The following is a 21,008-nucleotide window of genomic DNA, read 5'->3' as shown; positions in this document are numbered from 1 at the left end:
CAGCCGCGGAGCCGGAACTAAGCTCATTTTCACTTGCTAATTAGAACGCTTCCTCAATGAAAGCAATGAGCTTCACGGCCGTGTTTTACCGTGTTGCCTTTCAGACAAGGCCGCATGCGTCATACAGCAAGTTGGATCATTTTCCATTTGATTTAGCAGAGGTGATTGATGGTGCACCCCCCCCCCCTCCCTTGCCCAAACAAGGCTAAAATGAAAAATGTGTTTGTGTTTGTTACACCACGGGCAAAAGAGGGACAAGCTCATCAGACAAAATCGGGCTTGCATTCACGTAAAAACGCGTTTCCCTCGTTTTTTGCGCCGCGCACCTCCATGTTACCGCCTCCTTAATGGATGGCGTAAAAAAAGAGGCTCTCATTTGCCAATGTGTCTGCTCTGGACTGATTGCGGCGAGGTGATGAATGGCTGACGGAGGCTCGGTTGGGGTGCAGAGGAAACAATTAGTGCCATGTTGATCTCGCCTCTTCTCCTCTGCCCTCCATCCATTGCTTATCACACACCCCCCACCCTCCACTCTTCCTGTGTTCTCCAAGTCAATCATTCTCTATCTGTGTTGCCATCTCATCAGCAAAAGCATCTCGCTTCTTCTTTCTCTCCACAAATTCTCACCTTAATACGCGACATGAGGACCATTATTTTGTGAGGTCCGTATCATCAATGTTAGCTGTTTGGATATAGAGGGGAGGGGCTGTAAAATAAACCAATTCACTGTCAATGTTGTTTTTGACTTCATCATCTCTGTTGTGTTATTTACTTGACAAAGTCACCTTTCAAAGAGCACCTTGCGCCTACAGCAATTAAAGTCGGCGCTTGCTTAGCCCGACAAAATCTGACCCGCCTTTCACCTCCCAGGAACAAAAGATATGATTATTCCATCTTATTTCTGCAAGGGGAGTTGCAGATAGCCTAAAAAGACATTTCTATAAATAATAAATAGGGTATGTTCCAAATCATTGCATAGCGTTAGTTGAGAAAATCAAACTCCTGTGCCCTTGAGCTTGTCGACTCACATTTTTTACAATAAACAAATGATCTGCTGTCTCAAGTGGTAAGAAAATCAAATATTATTGAGAGGAAGTAATTTGGCTCATGTCGAAGAAGTGGATTAATATTTTTAAATCCTTCACTTACACTGCTATGATTTTGCTTTCCTCCATGTTCTCTTTTGTTTGCTACTCAATGTGGGGGTTTTTTTTTCATTACATGCGATGTTTTTCTGTTGGCATCAATTTAGTTTGATTGATTATTTCTATTCAATCTTTTTGGCCAATAAAAAGTCTTTAAGTACTTAAAGCTCTATTTCTTATTATTATTTGTGATGTATTTATTTATTTTCAAGAAATTAGGTTTCTCAAAGTGAGGTCCAAAATCTTTTCAGGGCAAATCTTGCTACATCATCTAACGCTTACAATAATCATCGCATTCCAAGCCTTAATGAGAAGCGACGTCTTTTAAACCCTCCCGTGTAAAAAACACAACATTTGAGTCTTTCACAGTGAATTGGGTATTCATTAATGAAAGAGCTGCCAAAGTATGTGCAGAAAAGCTCTCCAGGCTTTTGCAAGCCATTACGATGAGCCCTCCTGGAAATGAAGAGAGCGAAAGGGCCTTCAATAGGCTTTTTGATAATGCGTGTGGGAGTGTTGTCCTGCGTTTGAGCCATGGCAGCAGGTAGCCAACCAAACGTGCTCAATGGCCACTTTATTAGAAACGCCTGGAAAATCCAGTTACCCAAAACAATTTGATCATATTTCATCCAACTCTTGATCCCCACCACACAGGTAACCATAGTAACAAGTTGGAAGGTGGACATAGCTCACAGGTTAAGAGTGTCACCATCATACATGCGATGGTGTTCAAATGTGCACACACCTACCCCGTTGTGGGTCCTGGAATGTGGCTGACAATGACAGAGAAGCAGGATGGCGGGTAATGGAGTTTGTAGCGGTGGAGAGTGCATCACGGCGACAGATGCTAGTCCCGCGGGACACTGTGAGGGACCGAGCACTCATTCACTGGCGTTGTCTCATGGTGGGAGGACATGGAGTACCCCTACGGACACACACGGGTGGAGACAGTGATATGTTACACATTCACAGATGGTCACGGGAGGAAGGGAGAGGCTTTTGAACCATGAACTGTATGTACAAAGAGATGGACAAAGCGAGATCTGGAAAGAGACATCCAAATAAAGGGCGAGGAAAGGCCACGGAATCTTTTTTTTTTCTATGATTAAAGCGAATTTTAATTTAATTACTCCTATGAAGAAATAGAATTCAACAAGTATTACATATAAAAATAAATGATCATAATAATACACATTAAATAAAATCCATATTATTTATATATTATGAATTAATATCATTTAGATATTTAATTATAATACATATTAAATTAATAAATTAAATTTGAAAAAAATAAAAGATTAAACATATGACAATTCCCCGTTTGAAAGTCTTTTTGTGACTACCATGATTGATACACAAAAAAGTATGATATCCAAAAATACATTAACTACTAACCTCCACTTGTTAACTATAGAACACAAATAATCACAGACTCATTATCACAAACACCGCCATGGGAATACACTCCAAAAGCCTACCTGTCGCACTTTTCCTTTTTTGTTTTTTTCCAAGGACTCTCATCCTAGCCCACAGGGCCCCAAAATTAGCCTGCAGATGTTTGTTGCTAAAGTCATGCTCGGGAATTACCTTTAAAAGGGAAGTTTAGAGAGGCTAATTTTACCTCGTGCTTAATGGACAAATGTGTCTAGACGACCACATCCTCTCCAGGGTGTCTATGTTGTGATGATGCTTTATGCCCAGCGAAAATTGCAAATGGGAGCAAAGCACGGTCCGAGGAAAACACAGCTTTGGTTCGACCCATTTTCATAATTCTATAAATTGACATTGACCAATGGTGGGAACTATTGATTACATTTGTTTGCGTTTTGTTGATCTCTCGAATTTAGTCAATGTGTTGTAAAAGGTAAATTATTTCCCATCAGGCTTTGCACTTAAAGCTCTCATCCAATTAAATGGCACTTAACGTGCTTAGCTATCACCGATGGATTGCCTGACTTTTCGCAAAGTCACTCTCCATTTCTCATTGGACAATAAGTTCCTCGTAATATCGTGGAGAAACCCGCCGTGAATAGCTCCATATTGGAGCGGTGTGAAAACTTCTCAAATTGGCACTGACCTGCAGACAAGGACAGAAAGAACTTTTGCTCCAATGTCAACAGGCGAGCCATAGGCAAGGGAACCGACGATATGCTTACAAAAGCAGCAAAGCCTAAGCTGTCAATTGCTGAGAGCCTCACATCTGTCCAAATGATATTTGAAATGAAATAGAAAAATGGAAGTGTATATGACTTTTGGGAACCTGTGTATACAGAGACGAAAAAGCGAGCGAGACCTTGACTATAAGAAAATAGTTTGGCTTTTTGTTTCTATCACCGTCAAGATTTTCTTCCTTAGTAATTCTTGGATTAATTTCACAACAACAAACAATTATGTAAAACAGGGTGTCCGCAATGCAAAAATCTACTACCTGCGTACAAGCACGGGGAAAAAAAAAAACGCTACTCATTAAATGTGTCATGCCTGAAGCAAAACATTACCATCAAATATTGGCAACAAAACGAGTTAAATGAGCAATTAGCACTTTTATGAGATGACTACAAAAGTCCACAAGCTATTTGTTTACATCGGGCCTTGCTAATGAACACTTAGGTGGTTAATTGCAGAGTATAAGTCGGAGGCTTTTTTTTTTTTTTTATATACCGTCTTTTAATCGTAACAAGAATCGCACTTCTATTGTTCTATTAACGTTTGGTTTCACTTTAAATGACGCCAACAGCGAGGTGGTTGGAGATTGAGCACAGTTTGAGTGTCAACTATAATAGCCAGGTGAGACAAACATGTAGCATATTGAAAGTCGTACTCAAAAAATCAAGAAGGAAGCCACTCCATTTTTTTTGTTATTAAGATTTCCTTTCCTCTGTTGTGCAGCATAAAGCATTTTTTATTATTTCTTGCTCCATACTTTCGCCTCTCCTATAACATGTTCCATCTCATTACCATAAAGTTACATTGACTCCATCCAACTTGGAGATGCGCTACCTGCTGTGTGCTCTATAGAGTTGCTGGCTCAGTTCGAAATCTACGCTTTGAGTCATTTGCATGCTCTCACCGGTTTGCTGCGTGGTTTGTGTATTTTTTTTTCCCCCATCTATAGTGTGAAAGCAGAAACATCTCCCTGAGGTTTTGAATCCCAGCCAACTATATCAATATATTCGACTAAATTAGACATAAGTAGACAAATGGGGGGGAAATATATGCAGAAAATAATCCAGAAGGTCCCAGCCAATCAGCGCACAGTAGAACGTCCTCATGCAAGCGGTCAAAGACATCCATCAAAGACAGGAGGTGTGGTATTTGTCTCCCTTTGCGCAATTCCGGTAGGCTACAAAATCCTTTAGTGGCGTGACATTGAAGTTCATCTTTGTGACCGTGTAGGAACTCTATAGCAAACTCAAAATAGCCCTCGACGCCCACACGAGCACAAACAGGCAGGCAGGAAGTGAAGCCCACCGTAATGTAATTTTGTCTCGATTAAAATGGTGGGAATTGGATCTGAGGTAAAAGGCCATGTCAAGAGAGAACAAATGGGAGCAGCGGCGTATGGCGGAAGATGAACGAGTGTCCGGGTGATTGAGAGTCGGGGCGGCGGGAGACAGAAATGATAGTAGGGGGGGGGGGGCGGTGATATGGGTCTATATTAATCCGTTATGGAGAAGGCGCCTTGCCTCTCGACGCGTGATGACCTCCTTGTGAAGAGGGGAGGTCATTAACTTTCCACATGATCATTTACCACCATTACGTGTTGCTCCTCTGGCGTGGACTACAAATTCACACCAGCGTTGGTTTCATCCATTTCTGTTGGCTATTTTTTTTTTATGCTTTTTTTTTACCATTTCTAAAGGTGCAAGTGCAACTTGACTGTACGGATGAGGTTGGAATTATTCAGTGGCTTTTATGACCTGTCTCTCATTTCAAACCCCTCCTGTGGACTTCACTTTGACCAGACAACCATTGATCGCATTGTATTGTGTACCCACCAGCAACAAGATAAACAACAGTATTGGCTCATGGGGTTCATTGTATTCCACTTTTAACAGAGCATCTCCACACCCAGCGAGAAGACGACAAGAACGATTAGACTGTCTTGCATGTGTGATGTTTACATACTGTGTCGTGATCCAGAGTCTATATGACAGTCTTGTCAGGATAAACACATGCAATACTTGGGGAAGTGACACACGTTTAATACGGAGCGAGCACTTTCCTGGCATTAAGATCCGCCAGACGTGACAGAGTGTATTACTGAGATACGTCAGATTTGCAAAAGATTATCGGGGATGATATCATCAGTCGAAGCGTTTTTTTTGGGTTTTTTTAGCATACAGAAGCTCAACGTGGGAAAAAAAAAAAAAAAAAAGGATTGGAGCTCAGTACACAACATCAATCAAAGTTTTTGTTTGTACTGTATCAAACAATGGCTTGTCATAAATGATATACATATTTGGGACACTATTTTGGAACTTGATTTTAAAATTCTCACAAGCCTGATTTTTTTTTTATTTGTCCCCAGAAATTACATTAAAATTAGTAAATTTCCATTGAACCTAATCAGTACATCACTAGTAGGAATGAAATTCTTTTTTATGATCTTATATTGTGATCAAAGTGCTGTTAAAAGACTGTTGCTACTATTTGCCGCATGTTCTCATGGGCCCAAACATCCCGAGTGAGAAATCGGAGTGTCATTCGATGAAGGCCATACACGCTCTAATGTGCAGATCCCAAGGGTGAGTACGGGCAGAGAAAGTCATCTGTGATGGCGAATAATCTCTTTCAGAAGGTCAATACATAATATCAGATGGCCAGATTGTCTGCGTTGATTTCAGACACAATGTTTCAGTAGCACACGAAGGGGCAAATGGCCTCGGAACCAGAGGTGAGAGACTTGAGTCACATGACCTGTCAATTTTAGGAGTTGTTTGACAAAAACTGGAGCCGATTAATTCAATAACTGGTTTATTGTCGATTAATCGATTATTTCTGTCGCCTGATGGACAATAATAATTCAAAGGTTTCTTTATCAATACTAAAAAGGATAGTACAGTATATAATATGGCCGTTTAGGTGTGAATTAAAACAATTTCCTAATTTGAATACAACTGGAGCACAAAGCAGATGATGAAATTGCAGCGGGCTTGAACATTGTTTGGAATGGAAGCCAGCGCGAGATAGCATCCAGACGCACGTGGCCGCTCCCTGCACAGCAAAAAAGAAAGTACCCAATCTCACTTGGCTAGAAAGGGAAAATGAAAAGGGACGGCTCGGAAAATTGAAGAGAATAGGGGGGGAGTAAGAAAAGAAAGTGACACCTAAAGAGGGGGCTAAGATATGTTTATGAAAAGGCAAAATGAGAGAAATCTGGGGAAAAAAATGAAAGAAGGCAAGGACAAGTGGGTATAAAGGGAGAAATGGAGTGCACCTTATTTGAATGGCTTTTGCTTCTCTTTGATAGTCAATGCCTACTAATGTATCAATCTGGGACGAGGACCCACTGAGAACATTTAGGGAGTCATTTAAAGTTTAGTCTGACTTACACACATCACTTTCAGAAGACAGTTAAACATGGCAGCTTAAAGTTTGGACTCGAGTCCCAAGAGTGTTAATGCGGAACTCTATTTGCCTGCATTTGTCCTCTTTTCTCCTGTCCTTTTTTATTACTGTTGTTGATAACAGCTCATCTAAGATCTGACATCAAGAAGCCTGTTTTGGGCTAAAAGTGTCATGGAAGATTTAACGGTACCTTCAACAGGCATCATTTGTCACCCTCGGTGTCTGCTTATTCTACGAGTTACGACGATTGTAAACATAAAACAAGTTCTCGTGATGAGTGTAGTGTTTTGTGCAAATATCAAATCATCTTTGTCTCGACGGTTTTACATGTAAAGCGGAGTTTTACTTATTTATATTTATTTATATGTATTCATCTTTATTTATATTTATTTATATTTATTTAAATGTATTTAAATATATCTATATATATTTATTGAAATATATTTGTTGATTTATATTTATTCATATTTATTTAAATGCTGCACGGAGCGTAATTAATGTGCATGAGAATAAAACACTTAATATTTGCCTCTTCGACTATGTGCCAAATGATTTAAAGTTTTGATTAAATCAGTAGGTCCAGTAAACATAGCAAAAGACCAACAATGTTTGCTCAAACGTAATAAATATCATTTTTCATGAAATCTGACGAAAGACGGGTGAGGTTGAATATCAAATCGTTAATGTGTGTGTGCGTGTTCCTCCGATGAGCTAAGCGAGTCTTAATTTGCTCATTTTCGAAGCTATCCTAGCCCATGATTGCAGCACTATCTGATATTATATGTCCTTGTAGGATCTCCTTGTAGCACTCAATCGATCTTTTCTGACTTTCCGGGATTCATTTCTAATTTATTACTCTATACCAGACATTATTGATTTCGAAGAATATTCAACTAAAAAAGGCATAATAGCTCAGGTCCGAGCTGTACGTACAGTATTCCATTGAGCTAAATATTTCAAAAGGGAAGAAGATCTGATTGCTAAGAAACTGTAGCTGGAGTCAAAGGTAATGTCACGGCTATTTTTTGCAAGTGCTGGAGCATTTTAAAAATGTCCTCAGAATTAAAAAGAATTGCTACATAAACAGCAACATAGTGGATTATTTATCATGCTCAGCAGGAACATTCTGACATTGGTTGTCTCCAATATGTTAGTCACCATGTCCAGCTTGGATCAACAAAAACTTTTTTTTTTTTTTTTTCCCCCACAATCTAAAATGAAGTGCATGGCAGAAGATACAGTTGAGATGGTAGAGAATTCTGTTCAAAGGGCATTACAAGAGCATTAGAGAAACAATGGACACCATGACGAGGAATCATCATTGTGTGTTTTGATGATATCATCGTGAACAATGAAGTATGACCCACCACTACCCACCCTAGAGGTTTCTCCGCTGAGATAATAGGAGAAGCTACAAGGCTTGTGCTGATAACGTCCCTGGAGGTTGTTGAAGACGAGTCTGTTTTTGGAGACATTTTCACACTCTGTCTCTCTCCACAAACATACAAAGAAACTCGAATGCATTTGGGGATCCTGAGCTTCATCGATTCCTTAAAACATCCGTACTCCTCCAAACAAAAAAACAAGATAACTTGTTTGGGTCTGAAGCCCTAAGCAGAGTATGATAAATTATATTCAACCATAACAAATGAGCATCAACGTTGAAGCTCACATTTTGGCTAACTAAATGTTGAAAGAATGCAGCTTCAATTTTACAAAACTATGATGTGGCTTATATTTTAGTCACGTTTGTATGTGTTTAAACCCGATCACTATCGTTATTTATGTCCACTGAACAATAATTTGCATCTTCACTGGCGCAGCTAGAAGGGGGGGGGGTCACTGGGGCACCGGGCCTCCCCCCCTAAAATGTAAAAACGTCCGAGTTATGCCAGCAAGCATCTTTGGCAAAAGTCTGCACTCAACCGAGTATAATTCTCTCTAAATGGGTTCTCGCTCTGACAGAGAGAAATGAAAGTCTGAAGAACACTTGTAAATTGTGACTGCTTAAAACAAGACTCCTCTATGGTGCCAACAGCATAAAACATTCAAATAATATGAACGCTATCTTTCTTTCTCTCCCGTGTTTCATGCCAGTAGTTAATAAAATGGACATTGCTGTGGGCTTTGGTGATATTTATGTCGCCCATGGAGATCATTTATTTATTAGAAGAAAAATGACTTTTTACTAGCCGTGTATGATAACCTGATATATTCTCTCTTTTTTTTGGGCAGTAAAAATCAGCCCGATTCGCACTTGCTTTTCTCTCCCACTTAGAAAATCTATAAATTTCACCTCCCTAACACTCACAGGCTCCATCTTCACTCCTGCTCAGGGCTGATTAACTCAAAGGACAAATTGCAGCCTTGTATCTATTAGCACCCATCCAGGTGCAACCCCAACTTTAAAAAGGTTCGCAAAATACGCTCCCGACAAGCCGTTTGGATTTGGATCGGTTTGCAGCAAAGAAGCAGTACAATTGTTTATTCTTTTATTTATTTTTTTGGGCTATCTGCTCTGTAGTCAAGTCACATTATTCTAACTGACTGCTCTCGCTGTCCTTCTAAAATAAAGATGATTGCACACAGGGGGTCGATTTAATTTGTGCAACACAGAGTCCCAAGTCAAATTAAACAGAATATTTACTGGCACTACATGCAAAGCAGGCAACAAAAACAAAAAGTCAAGGCGTCAAAACAAGGAAAAGTCCAAACTCACTTCCATACTGTCATTTTAATAGCTCGACTACTATTGTTATTTCCAAGGCTCTTTAAGTGGACACATTATCCAAAAGAATCTGAATAAAGGCGGAAATGCAGTTCTAGATGCCCACAAAGTATATTTTTCCATTTCAATCCCCAAGCAAAATAAGGCCCACTTGAAATGTGGTTACGCCTTTGACCGAAACAATAAAATAAAATACACAAAGTGATTAAAATTGAAGAGAGGGGGATTCTATTTCGACCTTAGGTGAGATTTCAAGTGCTGCAAACATATTATTTGAACATGATCCAATTTCAACTGTGCCCGGTGTTCTGCACGCGCAAACACACACACACACACAAAAATCAGTGGCAGTGGTTGACTAGATAAAATATGAATACAATGTATCCCTGTGGGATGCATTAAATGATGTCTGAAAATGGTCGATTAACCTTGCAAGTGAGCGGCGGCGGCATCTTGCCAAGTAGCCTAAAGCTGCTATGATAGTGACTTGTCCAAAAATAACCGCACCAATCAGTGTCCTGGGTCGAGCTAAGAGCGTGCCCTTGTTGACAAATGACAGCCACTAAGGTAGAGGTCACCAACATTAGGAAAACTCCCAGCTACTTCTTGGGCATTGATGAATATGAACATCTGAAAATTGGATCTGCAACATTTAATTTTTATGAATCTCCACATTTTTAAATCCCTATTAGTACAAGATTCCCAGGAAATCACAATGTCCCATGTGCTAATTTGCCAACAAGCCAGCAGGGTAGTCTTAGAAATTAAATATAAAGAACTAAATGATTGAAAAGAACTCAAGATTTTTTTATTTTTTTTTTGTAAATAATAAATAGTTGCTCAACCACGTCGTTGGCCGCATCCATTGCGACTGTCTACCAAAAACTCCCCCGGAGAGTCGGAAGTTGCCCTTCCTCTGTCAATCACAAGTCTGTATCCTGTCAAGATCACTGTCATTGATTGGCACTTGGCCAGCTTGCCACACACACACACACACTCACCAAGTGTCTGCAACATTCCGTGACATTTCCTACTTTTAGACGAACATGTTAATCCAGAAAAAGTGACAACTAAGACAGCGGTGTCCAAACAGTATACAAAAAAAAATTGATCAACTGACATTCTTCATTAAAAAAAAAACACAAAACCCATCCATTAATCATTTCTTTTTATACATAATATTTCGAAAGACTAATACATCACAGTTTTCTATTCTAGAAAGGAAAACTGGTCATGATTTTTGGGGTGGAGCGCTGCCCTTTATCCACTAGAATAGATACGCCCCTGCACATAACATTAAGTGGAGCTATTTTTTTTTTTTTGCTTCTGAAAGTGAATTTATCTTTTTACCAGGGAAAGAGTAATCTTATTAGTGTTTTAATTACAATGTCTATGTCTAGAAGCTAGCGTAGTTAAGGGCATTCAATCAACATGCAATTATAAACTGACAGCGATACTAGCTAATATGTGAAAGCCTTCCGAGCCAATCTCTAATTTTATGTCTTGAAATAAACATTTTAGCACACCATGAGGTGCGTGGGCGGGCCCACCTGTATTGTAGTCGAGGTGATGCGGGGTTGCCATGGCAGCAACCCAGGTTTTATATTGTTCTTATAATTCTGTGTAGCATCCAACTGAGGCTCTTATTTCAAATTGATTCAAAAATGGAGCAGAGAGTCTTTAATGATTTCATGTTCAAATGAATGAGAATGCAAAAAGATCTGTTCTATACTTAAACTTTTACGATGGCAACGTTTAACCCTGAGAATGAATACATTCATTTCGACTCAAAATCCAAGCAGTCAAGGGTCGAACAGATTGCGCGCGAGTGACCCTTTTGATATTTCACCATGAAACGGACTCTCTTGTGTGCACTTGCCATTTTTATATACTTCCATATATTCTTCAGATGAAGCGCTCCAGAGGTTTTTCAAGTAGTGACTCATTGATGGCTTTGTAAATTATTCACTTGGAAAAACATGACATTTACTCAAGCACATCTCTATATATACTAATGGACACATCCTCAATGTTGTCATAAAAAAAAAAAAAAAAAAAAGCTAACACTCAAAGGTGGGAGAAATTAGTGTAACCTAACATTAACACAACACACACATCCCCAAAAGGTTCCGCCGCCGCACGTTCATTACTTATTAATTCTTTCAGACAACCTTCCTAACTGCCGAGCTATTTCAGGGGGCACAATGATCTTCAAATCATGTGCCAGTGAGCCATTCTCTTCCTGCCCTCATCACTCTTCTGTCCGACCCACTCTTTTTTCTTTTTTTTTTTTCCTCCAACAGTCGGACAGGATGGAGGGTGTTTGCATGCAAGAGGCAAAAAGACAAATAGAGAGACCACAGGCTTTGAGATAATAGCAGATCAGATGACTGTACAGTCACACAGCGCCCTCTATAGGTCACTTACCAAACTGCTATTTGAGGCAAAAGGTCAAAGAGGTTAGAAAAGCAACAAAAGAGATTTCAATTTAGTTTATTCATTTACATATACAAAGTTTGCATAAGGCATCCTTTGTCTGTTTGTGCTACTTCACCATCAGCAATATTTTTTCTCAAAGCTTTGTGTTGGTTCACCGCAGTGCGTGTTTGCATGCTGTCACACACATCAGCCACATCCGCCGCCTTTAGTCGCTGCCAAGGCTCCCTGCAGGTATTTCTGCACTCTTATTTAATTTCTCACAGCATCATGCTTTCTACCTCTCACACACGCACGCACCTTTGCTAAGTGTTAAGCTGCTTCTTCCCCACTGAATCTTCCGCAATGAGAAGCTCCTGTGGTGCAGCAAGAATAAAGAAATGAAATTGCGTGTGTGTGGGATGCCATCTCATCTGTTCTCCATTTAGTTTGTTTGGTGTTTATCCGTGACAAGATTCATCTGTCGTGTAGTTTGTTGAGGACTGGAAAACAATCATTTCCTCCTGAATATGCATTCTCATTAAGCTTGCCGAGACATTTTAAGATGGAAAAAAAACTAACCTAACACTTAATATTACTATCGTATGCGACGTATATTAAAAAAAAAAAAAAAAAAAAACGCAGATTTCAAATCAGCGCAAAATAATTTGAAATTGTTTACCTGCATCTCTGATTTCAAAAAATATTCTTCACTTATGATTTGAAATTGAATAATCACACAGTTAAAATACTTCCCGTTTCAAATTTACTGTCGAACAAAATAGTATGCAGCCACCTAGTGATCAACAGTGAAATTACACTCAAAATAAATCTCCCAAAAATACATTTTGATTATGACATGTCAATCTGGATGTTTTTCCTCAACATTGATGCGACAAGAAGCGTCTTACTCATAGGAAAACATTCTAAACATACACCGATGGGATTTTCTACAGATTAAAAGGCAGAGCAAAAAAAAGGTGCAAGGCAAGCAATTGTGCAGGCCTTTGCAAAAAGTCTCAAGTGCCTTAAACCCCCCGCGGGTCCAATAGCAAAGCTCAAGCTTTGCGTCTGCCTGCTTTTTTGGCAGCTTGTTATGTCCGGTCCACTGTGTAGGAAGGGCCGAGGTGACTGTCACACTCTGACTCAGTCATGAAGTGGCAATTGCACTCTGCAGTAAGGGAGAAAAAAGAAAAAAAAAAAAAGCCAGCCGCTATCTCCCTGATTGCATGAGTCCTCCTGCAAGGCCAGCAGACATGTTGATGACCTGCTAGTCATTTTTTTTTTTTTTAGATAGGAGTCAAGACTCTGATGCACAGGAAGGTCCGCACTGTGTAGGCTGCTTCATCATTCCGAGTCGCTTTTCCTTGAGGGGAGCGAAATCAGCGATGATCATATTGCATAAACAGATTTTTGTGCATATTCAGGGAGGGATAAAATAAGAATTTTTTTACATGAGACTTAAGTCAGCTGAGTGTTTACATGAGGGGGAGGCAGTACCCCCCCCGACCCATAACAAAATGACATTCCATGTGTAAGTATTTTATTAGCGGAAAACCAGTGGTAGAAGTTTTAAAGCGTAGCAAAATTAAAATTGAAGCGTTCAGGCTCTATTGAATCGTGTCGTATCTCCGGAGATGATGTTGCATCCCAAATTGAAAAACATGCAATTGAAAAATTCTCGCCGCATAAAAACGCATCAGTCTCAGTTGGAAAGGCACTCGTCTGTGTTTTGTTACAGGGAAAAAAAACAAAAAACCGGCAACACCCAGGCACTCTCATGAATATGAAGCGAGGCCATCGGGATGAAGTCTTAGCATTAGCCAGATTGGCCTCTCGCAACAAACTTTGTAATGCATTTTAAAAGGTGTTAAAAAAAAGTTGAATATTTCATTTCAAATACAATTATGCAAAGTGAAGGAGTCCAGGAGGGGTTGAATGTTTTGCTTTGACTAATTAGGAGCAAATTAAGTTCATTCCAGGAAATTGTTTACTACAACAAGGACACAATCTTTTTTGTCTGCGTGCCGATTAGCTCATTGGTGAAAAGAAATTCATTACATTCTGATCTAGGCTGAGAAAGCAATAAATAAAAATAAATAAACTTTTTCAAATGTGAATCCAGTCTACAGCTTCAAAGTTCGCCCAACACAATGAGAGAGCAAAGCCCGGCAACCTCCTCATCATCATCTTCTTCTTCCTTGTGGCTTTTTCACAACATGATTACCAAAAAAAAAAAAAAAAATTGTTCATTTCAGCGATACATATTGCAGCCTGTGATGAGGCCTTGAAGACAGACAAGGGCAAAGCACACAGAGCACAATATATGACATCAGTTTCTTCCGCTCGACCGCCTTGGGCTCTTTTTACAGAGCTTCTGCCGAATTACAGCCAGGGCAAGACTTGTGCGATGTAGCTTAGCTTGCTACAAGGTGAGTACACTGCCAGATCTAAAAAAAAGCACACTGCAGGGCAACAATAAAACAGCCACGGAGAGGAAATAAGAAACAACACTGAAGTGTTCAAAAGAGAGGGACAAAAGAGTCACTCCCCCCCTCCCCTCCCCTCCCCTTCCCCCTGCAGCATCTTCTTCTGACATGACTAATACATCACTTTCAGTCCATCAATCACAAGACGCAAACTATCGATCCACATGTCTTTATACCTTTGGAAAACAGGAGATGCGGTGTTCCACTAGTGTCGCCTATCATTTCTTTTATTTCCGACCAATACTACAAATAGAAAAAGTACCGGAGGACAAATGACTGAGATAGTAGTTGGATTTCAATACTTTCAAATCACTAAAAAACACAGTAGGCTAATCATAAATAAGCCAATTTTTTTTTTTTAAAGCGAGACTGCGTCATAGTGTCACAAACATTGTGTGTCACACACACAAAAGAAAAAGAAATTGCACAGCTACGCATTGTGTCAAAGAAAAGCGTTTTTCTCCTGGGTTGCTTTTGGATACCTTCGGTATGGTCGATATAGCTCATTTGTAAAGTTCCTTCCTAAGAAAGGAAAGGAACTTTTTGAACCCTGAACTTTTGTTTCCCCATGGACACCAAGCAGAACATTCTCTGTGAAATGAAGTTACTCTTTGGTGCAATTCTCCCCGCAGCAATGCAGGGGGAGAGGCTTGTGCGCCTTTCAGTGGAGGTAAATGGTTTGGAAAAAAAAAAAACATAAAAAGAATGTATTTTTACAATTAAACTGCAGTCACTTAAAAAGGAAATAAAAATTGAACTCGCGGGAGGGAGTTGTCACATGCTCTGCTTCCCTCAACCATGCGGTCCAAAAACAAACACTTCTGACAGTTGCCATTGAGCTTCAATGTTACGGCTGCAGCATGCCAAATAAATGTTTACGAGAGATAGAATGATTTTTTTTTTTTTTTTAGTCTACCAAATGTGTCTATACGTGATTGGACAAATTGGCATCACATCCCACACGGTGAGACGTGATGAGAGAAAGAAAACGTCAGGCTGTCTATCTGCAAAAAAAAACTGCCACCTTGCCCGTTCTAAAAAACTCTCCACACAGGTTGTGATTGTAAATATCTTGGCAATTTTTCCATCGGCTCGGAATTTTACTAGCCTGGTGGTGTGACGATAAAGGGACAGTAAAACTTAGTTTGTCACTTGGTTTCCTCGCGAGGAGACACAAAAACAAATGACTGGTGATCATGACTTATATCGTAGATATAAATCAGAAGGAAAAAAAAAAAAAAAAAAAAGATGTGCTTTATATTCCATCAATGTTGTGAGAGGTGGATGACTTGCTACATCAGGGATAGACTTCTCTGAAATGTATTCTTTAACCTCATCCACTCCTTTCCTCATCTCGTAATTAACCCCCTCCCGCTTTCCTCACCTTTTATTCTTCTCATTCCTCTTTCACTCAATCTCTCCGCCGGCTGCGACTCCACGGCTGCTGCTGCTGATTGATGACGAGACAAATCTCTCAAGGACAGGCACCTTGTTAAAGTCCAACCAACGTTTCCTGTCTGTGGGACCAAATGGAGACGGAAGCACTTAGTTAGTCTGATTGCATTGGTGATGGTGGTTCATGCCTGATAACTAGGGTTGAGAAAAGATGGGTCATTTCCTGAAAATATATCGAACATTTCTAGAAACGGAACAGAGAAGGTGATGATAGCGATGCGTCCAGGCCCTGAGGTAACAAAGCAACCCCAAACCCGCCAACATATGACTGCAAGCAGACTGTGTATGTCTATTAAGACTTAACGAAAGATCAGATCAAACTTTAGAACCGATTTATGTTGAAATTGAGCTCATTCCAAATATTTCCGACAAGCTCCTTTTTTAGCATCCCCGCAGACGCAACGTGACCAGAGGGGGTGTCAACTGTCATATGGAAAGAAGAAGTGGCAAAAGGAGGGATCTGCTGTCCCCGAGGGGATGGGCTGAGTCATTTTGGACAGATAGTGACAAGCTGCGGTCTGATTAATGATGAGGAAGTCGATGTATTTATCACTGCCTCACATCAGCCCTGAGAGAAAGACTGGTTTGGGGCAAGAAGGGAGAATGGGAGTTTGTTAGAATGGCAGATGAGACAGAGCTTGGTAGATTAATAAGGAGGGTGAGGGGGGGGGGAGGAAATATATTCCTCAAAAATTGTTGCGGTTCTGTTCAGCAGGCATTAATTAAACAGTTTACTCAGAGAAGTGTATCATATAAAAGTCTGTAAACAGGCTGCTCCAAAAGTATTGGAACAGGACCCACTTCGGCGTATTTAACATCCAACTACAAACTGGAAGCTCCAAAAAACAAACGTTGTCGTAAATGTATGCAAATATATGGTTAACATGGTCTCGAACTTTATTTTTTTTTTTTCTTCCTAATTCCGGCCTCTTTGTTTTGCAGATTCACTGTTTGTCTTTGTTTCCGCACGGGTAAACAGACTATAATTGAGCAGCCGGTCAAACAAACCTAAATCATTGTCGTCGCATCGGGAGATGAACGATGGAAACGTAAAGCGACGCCACATCTGCATTTACAAAACGAGACTTGCTTGTCCAAACAGATGATTTCTCATTGCGTTTCCACTTGCCGGATGAATAAAACAAGCACTCAGTCGCCAGCCATGAGTACCTGAACAAATTGTGATGAATTGGTGTCCTCCGCAGTCAAATCAAGAGAGCTTGTTTTGAAATCAACCAAGCATTCACAAATGGAGATGAATGGAAATAGCTATTGAGCACTCTGCGATGGACATGCGAGGCCAGTTGAAACTTTGATGAACTTTTCCTCAACTCTCACCGCAAGATTCTCCCTCATTAGTCTTTTGGGTGATGGTAGAGTCTCGAAAGGTACAAAACTGAGGGCAACGTTTTTTTATTGCAAACATGCAATCATGTCTGCATCCTCCATTGCTATTCTGCCCTCTTTTTTTTTTCCCTTCACTTCCTCTCCTCCCCTTCCCCAGGCCTTCCACCGACTCATTCAACATTTATGGCTGTCTGGAACATACGCTAGCAGCAGAAGAAAAAAAAAAAAAAAAAAAAATGAAGGGCATGTATTCTTTTCCTAACACCAGCACGGGTTATTTAGTATTTGACTGGGTGTGTTTCTTTTCACTCCTATTACATCAATTTTCTGGTGGCATCTCACGGCTGAACACTTTTTACCGGAGCAAATAGTGTCTGGAGCTCGAGACAAATCTTCCCCCCCCCCCACACACACACACACACGGGGGGGCGTCGTCCTAATCTTGTCAAATTTCCACTGTCATTTGAATGTAAATCACAAGTCTGCTTTGGATGGCGTAGGGTGAAGCGGCGGAAAACGTGCAACCGCTACACCAGAACAGATTATGACTTTTTTTCACTTTTTTGGGGGGGGTCACAGAAATCATAGCAGCTTCTGTTTGGTTTTAACAAAACTTTGGGCCTCCAACCGGCGGGTCGCCTGTGTTGCTGAATGACAGCATTCCATAAGTAGGAGCTTTCTTCTTTGCGGAGTTAATTAATTAGTAGCTCGCCTCGAGTTGAAAGAGGGAGGATTACATCGAGTGAGATAAACGGAAACTCTGGTGAAGAGCAGAGAGGGTCAGCGGTTGAAGTGTGAGGTTAGGGTTGAATTATTTAGATGCTCGCAACATTGCTGTCCATTAAATGAGACGTAATGTAAATAATAAAGCTGCCTTTTGATTGGATCACAATAAAAAGAAATGTATTTGATTAGCATGCGAGAAAGTGGGCCACTCTGATGGGCATTTTTTTTTTAACAACTTCCACTTCACTGATTTTTTTTTTTGATTTTTTTTATGAGCCGGGGAGTCTTAATGGACAAGCATTGACATGCCAAGCACATCGAACTAGACATTCAGCGGTTGATATTTCAAGGCTTCTTTCATTTCATGCCTTGAGCGCGCTTGGCCGTTACATTCCATCACGTGTGTTCATAATGAAAGGTGCTTTTTCTTTTGTTACTAATCTTTGCTATTTTCTATTCAACCACTTAGGGGCAATTTCACTCGATCTTATGTTTGAATACTCGGCCCAGTGGGTTTTTCAAATGAGATGAAATGGGATTATAATAATGCGAGAACCCTCAAAGAAGGCAATCCGTGCGCGGCGTTTTTTTTCTCTCAGGCGCCGCAGCAATCACGATGGGAGAATATTAATTACTGTCAAAGCGTTGGGAATGTTATTCGGATTTCGCTCTTTGCATCTTGCAAGTCGTTGCTATGACTAAAAGCACAAGAGTGGGCGCCACTTAAAACCCGGGAAGAAGATATGACTTTTTTTTTTTTTTAGACAATCGCAGATGCTATTTGGCCACATTTGAAGCACTTTTGGCTTTCTTAGCTTTTGTGTAACTTTCTTCTCAATCTCGGCCTTCCTTCCTTCCTTCCTTCCTTTCCCTCCCTCCCACAGGCACAGTGGATCAGAGCTTTTCAGGTGATAAATACCTTGGACCAAGGGCTCACCAGCCACCGATTCCTGCCACTTTACTGTGTCACATTGTGGCCGAGGCCTCATTAAAAAGGCATTAGCCTCCTCTTGGTCCCATGATGGCCATGTCTGGTTCAGTCCCTGCCGCAGGGATTTATTTAAAAGTGGCGGCCGGAATAGATAAGGACAGGAGAGTTAGGAGAGGAAAAAGAAACTGAGAAGGAGGGAGAGCTGGAGATGTAATGAAAGGGAATATTTGGTTGGAGAGAGAAGGGGGGGGTGGAGGGCATGGCATGTCTGATGATGAACCCAAAGTCCGGTCGGCAAGGGAGGCGGAAGCGGAGACCCGGAACACTCCCGTGAGTTCCGCCTCTAATTGATACCAGCCAATTAAAGCCACCCAGGTCTCACCTTGATGGGGGGTTAGAGCTATGACAGCGGGATGAAGGCGATGCCGGGGTTGGACGAGATGGGAGAGGTGAAAAGCAGAGGTCGAAGGAGAAAAATGAAAACACTAGGGTAAGCATTTGCTGCACATCATTAGTAAATAAGTAGTCTGAAGGGAGGCAGGAAGGAGAGGGGTGAAGAGAGGAGGAGGACTCAACACTAACTTCTTCCAACTGTGGAAGCCTATGTTCAGGTTTTTAAAAATATATTTATAGATGACCATATTGCTAAGATTTGGGTTTCAAAATAGTAAAGAAAGAGAAAAAAAGTCATTTATTTATTATTGTTATTTATTTATTTTTATTATATTCTACATATTATATATATTTTTTTATGAATATATATAATAATATGCTGTAGGAAGTGATACTCATCTTAAAAGCAAACTCCTGTCGGAAGAGGCGACCGCTGAATAAATGCGGGAGTAAAAAACGAGACGATAAAGCCAAGCAAACATGAAATACCGTGACAGGCTTGATAAGTGTCGCAGCAGACTTTGGGTGGGCCTGACAGAGATATAAGCCGACAGACTATTTATCTAAAGCTCCAATTCAAATGGCGCTGCCCTCTGCCCTCCTTCTAGTGATGGATGGAGGAAAAAAATAATTGCATGGGTTACCTGTCACCGCCGACGCATGTTTGTCCGTCCGTCTATTGACAGGTTGAGGAAATCAAGCTCCGGGTGCAGGCCGCTCAAACGCGGGACGGGGTCAGACGGTGGAGGATTACTCAGGTGCCGACGACTCGGGTTTTGGTGGTAAAATAGCTGCGGACAGATGGAGAAGGTGTCACTTGTCAGGAGCGCCTCAATCTATACACGCTTGCTGGTTCAGAGATCAGACGGGAGGCGGGAAGGGGAACTGGTGGAGCCATGCAGATCAGAGACACAAGGTCATGCAGACTCGGAGGTCTCAGGTGGAAGATCAGATGAGGGGTTTTTTTTTTCATGTAGACAATAATCCAATTTGCAGGAAAGGCTCTGACTTGAGCTTCACGGTAGAAAAGAAATAAATGGATGTTTACAGTGACTCAATTATTTGAAGGAATCCGCTCACTAATTTGTCCGTTATTATTTACGGCATCATATTGTTTACTGTCAGCCTGTTCTACTCTCTTACCGAGGTTTCTAATTGAAGGCAAAATAATTTTTTATGTTTGTGCACAGCTTGCTCCGTTTTCTAACTAAACTGTTTGTTTACGAAGCAGCATCAGCACCGGGAGGCCATCAAGAAGTCGTCCAAGTCGACAATATCGCGCATGAAAGTTTCTCAGTCGATAATTAAAAGCCTTTGGAACATCAACGCTAGCCATCTAATAACCATTAGCCATGCGAAGAACCTGCTCGGAGGAAATATTGACTGCAAGCGCAGCACATTTGGCCTGCCGCTGTCTAACGCTACACGGCGAACATCTGTGCTCGACCGCAGAGCATCCCACTACTTTGCAATATGAAGCAGTTTTATTTTTAAGACTTATTATTTATTAATCCATCCATATCATGTTTGCTGCACTGGGAGCATCAAATAAAAGGGGCTGCAAACTTAATCTCCTCTTCTCACTGTTATTTCGGTTTCCCGCCGAGGGTTCGACCGAGAACCCGCAAATTTAATCTCCTCATATAAGATTTTTTTGGTAATATTTTCTAATATACGAATCAGAAATGCGTCCCTTCGGTGAACTGCCGTATCGATCCGGTCCCTGCGTGCCAAATAGCAAAAGTTACTTTTAAAACTTTCAAACACTGTTATGAGTTGTATTTAAAATGATTTGACATTCATTTAGA

At 40.7% G+C, this 21,008-nt stretch overlaps 1 protein-coding gene across 5 annotated transcripts in view; it reads right to left on the bottom strand.

The window, feature by feature from the left end:
- The window catches only part of epha10 (EPH receptor A10), a 156,119-nt gene that overhangs the window by 132,483 nt on the left and 2,628 nt on the right, over nucleotides 1-21,008 (bottom strand). The window contains exons 3-5 of one of the 5 annotated variants that reach the window (XM_085900234.1): nucleotides 19,845-19,991; nucleotides 15,733-15,865; nucleotides 1,891-2,070 (exon numbers count right to left, since the gene is read on the bottom strand). The gene's annotated coding sequence lies outside the window, so the exon portion shown is untranslated. Of the gene's footprint in view, nucleotides 1-1,890; nucleotides 2,071-11,992; nucleotides 13,226-13,268; nucleotides 14,310-14,454; nucleotides 15,007-15,732; nucleotides 15,866-19,844; nucleotides 19,992-21,008 lie in introns of those variants that run through there. The other 4 variants (XM_085900233.1, XR_015062859.1, XR_015062858.1 and 1 more) reach the window with 4 other exon arrangements.

Source organism: Syngnathus leptorhynchus, chromosome 20, assembly GCF_054491065.1.
Source record: "Syngnathus leptorhynchus isolate UIUO chromosome 20, UIUO_Slep, whole genome shotgun sequence".
Lineage (NCBI taxonomy): Eukaryota > Metazoa > Chordata > Actinopteri > Syngnathiformes > Syngnathidae > Syngnathus > Syngnathus leptorhynchus.
The sequence above is the reverse complement of the archived record's forward strand: the minus strand, read 5'-3'. Positions and strand labels throughout refer to the sequence as shown.